This window comes from Etheostoma spectabile, chromosome 10, assembly GCF_008692095.1.
Source record: "Etheostoma spectabile isolate EspeVRDwgs_2016 chromosome 10, UIUC_Espe_1.0, whole genome shotgun sequence".
NCBI lineage: Eukaryota > Metazoa > Chordata > Actinopteri > Perciformes > Percidae > Etheostoma > Etheostoma spectabile.
This window is the reverse complement of record NC_045742.1, coordinates 13,282,075-13,289,362: the sequence shown is the minus strand read 5'-3', so window position 1 is coordinate 13,289,362 and position 7,288 is coordinate 13,282,075.

The window sequence follows — 7,288 nt, the reverse complement described above, 5'->3', positions numbered from 1 at the left end:
CCTCCCTCCCTCCCTCCCTCCCCTCCATCTCACTCCTGCCGTTCTCCACACAGCTCGTTTCCATGTACAGGAGGGAATCCCAACTTTTGCCTCACTGCAGTAGCTAAGGTCAGGCATTATGTAACGAATGAGCCAGACAGACAGCGCTAACCTCTGTTAGCATGCAGTCAAGAAATATGGCCGGCAGGGAGAAACAAGCAGGCAGGGGCCAAATTTAATATTTATGAAGCCTCTACAGCATAAATGCATTCTTTCCTTACCCTGCTACACTACAGTAGATTTGGTAAATGGCTGCGTGGGGAAAACATTTTGCCTCCAGTCCTGCACCAGTCACTCCTGCTAACACATCCCCCCCAAATAGGGACGTGGGACATGCAGTACAGAATCACTTACAGAGAAAGAAGAAACATGAGAGTTTAATGGAACATTAATGAGAACTCTGATCACTACCTGTCTAACCAGAAAATATGTGTAGAACTGAGCAGACAGATGGATATCTTTAGACTATCTGATAAAATTACTGACTAAGACCACACAATGAAATGTGTGTCATAACGTTTTGATATTACAATGACTATGCTTCACTGGTAAACAACAAGACTACATTGGAATGTGTCCAAGTGAACTGAGCATCTTGTACCAGAAAAATAATCAGTTTTTGTCATCTGGAAATATTTGGGCTTCAGAAAAGATGATTTAGAACAACATGAGTAATTATTGTTTTTTCATCATTATTAAGGGTAAATGTGCAATTAATCGAGATTTTGATTTTAGTTCACATCGTGCAGCCCTACTGTCATGTCCGTCAATCAAAACAACAAGAGCAGCTTTAATATCCTGTGAGATTGCAGAGGTCCAGGAATGAATCAATATAGCCATTCCTATTGTATTGATGGGATGGCATGATTTACTGATCTGATATTTGAGGATTTGCTGTGCTGAGGAAACATTTCCTCCTTTACATGTCACCAGTAACACCCCCACACATGTAAATGGAATTGACATTAAACATATGACAGGAGAAGGTAGTGAGCAAACAGAAGATAATAAAAATGACTTAAAAAGTGTGAGGGAACACAAAGGGTGAACGGGGTAGATAGATATTATGAAATCAGCAGAACAGAAAGATGGGGCAAAATATCAAGCTCCCTGCAGGGAAGCCATCTATGTAATCTTAGGTTGGATGCTTGCAATAATCTAAGGACAATTCTAGCGCAAAATTAACCTAGGGGTTAATAACACATGGGTAGTCGACCGACTCTGGGATGTTTTCATGCTAAGCGAATGTGACCAGTTTTAGCGCAAACTCGTAATTAGCTTATAACGCTAGTCATCGGGGCACGCAAAATTAAAAAGAAATTGCTATTTCTATACCACCAACAAGGCTCAAAATAGCACCACACGGTAGCATAATGAGGGTCCCCACAGGTAAACCGAAGCATTGAGAACTTTGTAAGTGTAGACAGTTTACTAAAAGGTTTCTGGTCTATTACGGCATCACTGTTGACCGCATCGGTGATCTCTTTTCATTCCACGTTCTTTATACAGCCTTCAATATCAGTTTTTATGCTGCCAAACAGTAAACACATTAGTGCAAATAAACCTGAGATGTTAGGGTTTCAATCTCCACATCTGAAAAGTGCTGCTTCTTAGCCGGATTACGTCACGCCATGTCAAAAATTGTAGGGGCGAGGTTTCAAAACCAAGAATATATTGGGGCGTGATATTTAAATTACAATTGTTTCAAGCCGCTTCATTTTTCAATGTAGGACCATTCTTACGCTCTGATTGGTGTGATACAAACTAGGGCTGTAACAATATGCAATATGAAACCAAAATCATGATACTCAGATCCACAAACCTGTGCTACCGAGTGAGAATGCAGAATCCAACTCCCAGAGTTATCTTTCCCGTCCAGAACCAATGCTACCACATCTTTAAATTACTATTAGTATTACTTCTTTTAGTGCTTTACAGCTAAAAGTGAAGGGTGGGGGGTCACTCTAACAGAGGTGTAACGTTAGGAATGGCTGCTGATCTGACTCGGGTGTCTGGGTCTGTTTCACGAAGGTTTAGTAAACTGCCGTTAGCATCCTTAGCACTGGAGTTAAGTGCTAACCGGGCTGGCTGCTAGCTGGCTGGGGGCTAGCTGGCTAGGGGCTGACTGTGGATGTGTCCCTGGGCCGGGGCTGTTGTCAGCTCTCATCCCGACTAAAGCCTTGCAGCGCCAGGAGACTGAGGCAGGGTTGACAGGAGTGTGCTAGCTAAATTAAAATTAGATTAGTCGTCTATCTATACAGTTACCATTACTGATGAATTTGTGGGTTAGCCCAAAGTTGTAGTCAAAAACATCATGCTAAAAATAACAGTGTCGCAATGTTATATTACCCACCAAGAATAAGCTAACGTTATAGGGTGTTTCTCAATGTCAAGGATCCTTCCTTGTGTATCCTTCCTTCAAAGGAATTCTTGGATCCTTCAGGGCAGGCAGAGTCCTCCTTAGCATTTGGAGAAATGTACAATGGAACAGGCAAGTGCACGTCATTGCGGGCTGGCGTCACTTAATTTTTTGCTGCATTTCCAAACACTGGATGAAAGGTTGTGGAAGTGTAACTGTGCTGTTAAATTATGCTGTTGGGATTGAGAAAAATGAATCAGCAGCCATTTCTTAATGTCACGGAAGAATCCTCCAAAGCCATGAGGAGGACGCTACGCATCAACGTCCGTCGAAGGACCGTTCCAATTTCGAGCATCCCCGAATCTCTCCGAGGACGGAGTCTCATTCAGAAAATTTCCCATTGACGAGGAAGGATATTGTATCCTTCGCGGTCCAAATCACCCACAATCCTATGCGCGAGCCTTTGACGGCCGTTTAAAAAAAACAGTGATATAAGCGGGAGTTCGAGCGGCATCGCTGACGGTGAAGTATAATTTAAATGTAAGTATCTTTAGTGTGTGCCGTACATTTGTTATCACCGTTAATGTTAACATTAATGTCAAGCTTAACGCTTTAAAGCTTGTAAATTGCTATAATAATTAGGTAGATACACCCCGAGCTGACGAATAACTGAACTGTCGTACATTCAGTAGTACTATCGGCTGTTAGCTAGCTAGGTGCCGTCTTTGTAAAGTTTAATGTGGCAAGTTCATTCTTTATATGCCGTTATCGTAAATGCGTAACGTTAGCAATAGCAGAGATTTAGAAAGTTGGTGTTATCACTGGTTGTATCTGTAGACGGGAATTATCACTGCACCGTGTTAACTTCACTAGCCCCGTTCAACGAAGGCTGACATGTATGAGCACTCGTGTAAAACGGTATGTATAGCATTCATAACGTAGTTAAAACTCTTTATGTTGTGTTAACTGTTTTAACAGGGACTAACGGAGGCGGTCACCAAGGACGGCAAAGCCACGACCAGCAGGGAGACAGAGGCCAAAGAGAGATGTTGAATACATTATTTGCTATATTAAAGATTGTCTTTCTAAAAATAAATGCTTTAAATTAACTGGTTTGTCCGTGTCATTAAGTTCTTGGGCTTGTGATATAATATTAAGTTTTCAAGGTCTATTTTCCATCAAATGTGACTGGACAAGGAAACTTCAATTATTTACTATAAGTCAACAATTATATTCAGATGCTATCTGTATACATGTTTAAAAAAGAAAAAGTAGCTGTTAAAATAGCTTGCAGTTTACGCATACATGTAAGATTAGCTGAAAAATATGATCAGCAACTACAAGGTTAACCAGCTAATGAGTACCACAGGCAGGTATGACATGCAGTAAATGTAAGTGAGAAAGATTAAATAATACTGTTGACACGTGTCAAACATGAAAGTCATACCATTGATAAAAATCCGCCAACACAGTAAAGGTAGGTGTGTGTAATGGTCAAGGGTTATTACGTTCAGATGAAGAAAAACTACACAGTGGACATTACCTGTAATATACTTGTGATGCAACTGTAACAGGACAGGTTGACTAACCTAAAACCTTCTCCTGTCTGCAGTCTGCAAGCAACAACATCATCGGCAGCGTTGATCGCCCTTCATGTTGAATAATATCTTGTGTGTACAGTATATAGTAATGTTTGAAAATGTACACCTTACGAGTTGTTACAACAGCATCAGAACAATTCCACGTCAAAATTAACGGAAACAGTAACAATAATAGTTTATATAAACACGCCCAAGAACTTAATGACACGGACAAACCAGTTAATTTAAAGCATTTATTGTTAGAAAGACAATCTTAATATAGCCAATAAGTATTCAAAATCTTTCTTTGGCCTCTGTCTCCCTGCTGGTCGTGGCTTTGCCGTCCTTGGTGACCGCCTCCGTTAGTCCCTGTTAAAAGACAGTAACACAACATAAAGATGTTTACGTTATGAAGCTATACATACCGTTACACGGGAGTGCTCATACATGTTAGCTTCGTTAAAATTTGTTAGTGAAGTTAACATGGTGCAGTGTTACCTCCCGTCTACAGATACAACCAGTGATAAACACACAAACTTTCTAAATCTCTGCTAACGTTACGCATATACGGTAACGGCATATAAAGAGAGATAAATATGCCACCGTGCATTAAACTTTACAAAGACAGCAACCTAGCTAGCTAACAGCAGAATATTATATAATAGGTTCAGTTAGCTAACGTTAGCTCGGGGTGTATCTACCTAATTATTATAGGAATTGTACAAGCATTAAAGCGTAAGCTTTAATTAATGTAAAACATTAACGGTGATAACAAATGTACGGCACACACTAAAGATTTAAATTATAACTTCACCGTCAGCCGCTCGAACTCCCGCTGAGGTCCGCTATTATATTTTTAACAAGCCGGCAAAGGCCCGCGCATAGGATTGTGGGTGATTTGGGACCGCGAAGGATACACATATATGCATCTCTTCTGTCTATGGGAAATTTTTATGAATGAAGGACTGAGTCCTTGGAGGAATTCGGAGGATTCTTGACATTGGAACGGTCCTTCGGCGGGCGTTGATGACGTTGATGACGTGGCATCCTCCAAATTCTGGCTTTTGAGGATCCTTCCTTGACATTGGGAAACACCCACTGACCTAGAATTAGCTACTTGCTTGTTAACCAGCACCTTTACAGGAGCCACCAAAGCACTTTTCCTCTTTGTTTCACCTACAGGTTGAGAGCGGAATTGTCCATTACTGTTACCATTACCATTATTTTTATGTCTCATTTAATAAACCACTAAAATTATTTTGGAAAAGAATATTTGATGTTGAATTGATCGATATTGAAATAAATCAATAAATAAGGCATCTGTTGTATAATTGTGTAGCAAAGTGGCATGTAATCAATGACAAAGCAATGCCCTGCCCCCCGGAAAAAAAAAGGGGAGAGTAATGTTGTGGAAATTGGTTTCCTGCAGTACACAGTCCTGACAATTTTGTGTTGATTCCACTTGTCGATAGTGGGACTTGTGGCTAGGACAAATAATGCACATGCTTGGAGATGTGGCTTAAATCACCATTAACAGCTCAGCCTCTGAGCTCAAATGTACTAGGATGTCGATATCTTGGCCAGCTGTCTTTCATCCGTCTAAGTGGAGCTGGAGCCAGCAGCCTATAGGAAGACCTATAGACCTGTTGGGAATGAGGTATTAGTATTCAATGAAATTCACAGAATCTCTACACTCTCTGTTGCCACCGTCACCATGAAAATGATTCATTGTTAATAAAGATTACTGTTAGTTGTACTTTGCAGTATAATATAATATATAAAAATCAGGATATTTCTACCACCTGGGTATGTCAGACCGGATGTATTTGGTGAGTTATCTGATCTTGTGTTAACATAATGCTATTGAGTGTTTACATTTGGGAAGCAGAGAGTTTAGCTTTTATTCACCGAGAGTCAGAATTGTCTGCCAGTTCTCACTGTGAGCTGGCAAGAAGATGGAATCTCCGCCACCCACTGTTAATCAGCAACACATATGTACGTTTGCGCACACATAAATACAAGACGGCCCATCATCACCAGTGACAGGTCATTTAGCAAAACCCTTTTTAAGAATTGAGTGTACAGGACAAACACAGAAGCCCAAGCGCACACAAAAAGACATGCATGCAACATATAAAGTAAAAACATATAGGCCAATACATATACGGAAGTAGGCCTACATAGGTTTAAAGCGTTTTTGTACTGTAGCAGACTCTCCTTATTTTAGATCTGTATAGTTATTCTGCTCTGCCAAGTTAATTAAGTTTCTTTTTTTCTTCTCTTGGTGGGTTAAAGAAAACAACTCAACATTGAGTCACATATAGAAGAAAGATTCTACTGCAGTGGTGCTGGCGGTTTAAAATTTTAAGCATATTGCAATTCTGGCTACACCCCAGTCATGCACGGGTGTGCACAAAAACCATGCACATGGGGGGGGGGAAATGGGGGGGGACGGGGGACACGACCCCATTATACACACCAGAAAAAGTCTGCAACATAGTTTTAGCCTGTTTATTGCGCAGGAAAACAGGGTGCCATAAATGTAGTGAGGGAGCCAGATAACCCGATGCCCAGAGAGCAGGGTCCAGCACTGCCCCAACTAGGGCTACACAAAGGAGACAGGATATTACTCCTCACTTTCAAAAGGTATAATGTTATGTTTGGCAATGATATTCAATACAGGAAACATGACATTTATTCTTCAGGTTTTCATTTGTCTTTTTAAGTGTTTGTAATGGCCACAAGTGAACGCTTTCTTTCTGCCATTGACTGACATATTTCAGCTTGTTTTTCCAGCCCTTCTGCCGCAGGAGACAGGGTCGGGGTGGTGGTCAAGCACGTAGTGTCAGGGGACACACGCTCTCCCTCATGTCTTACAGTTGCCTGGCTCTGACCCACGAAAGTAGAATAAAAACATAACATAAAAACACTGCACAAACTTTGCTATTGTGTGTTTAAAATACGACAACACTGTTGACCGCATCAGTGATCTCTTTCTATTCTGCATTCTTTCAACAGCCTTCAATACCAGTTTTTAGACTGCCAAATAGGACACACGTTACTGATTTTAATTAAACTGAGATGTCACGGTTTCAATCTCTACCTTGAGTTATTCTATATTGCAATCTACAAAAAAATGCACGCCTGATGTGCTAGAGAAATGTGATAGATCAGCAGCTTGTTAAGAATGGGTGTTGGTGGCTGCATGTGCGGATACTGTATGTATTGGCTAGGCAAGAGATTGCTGTGGTGGTAATAGAAGTGTGTGTGTGTGTGTGTGTGTGTGTGTGTGTGTGTGTGTGTGTGTGTG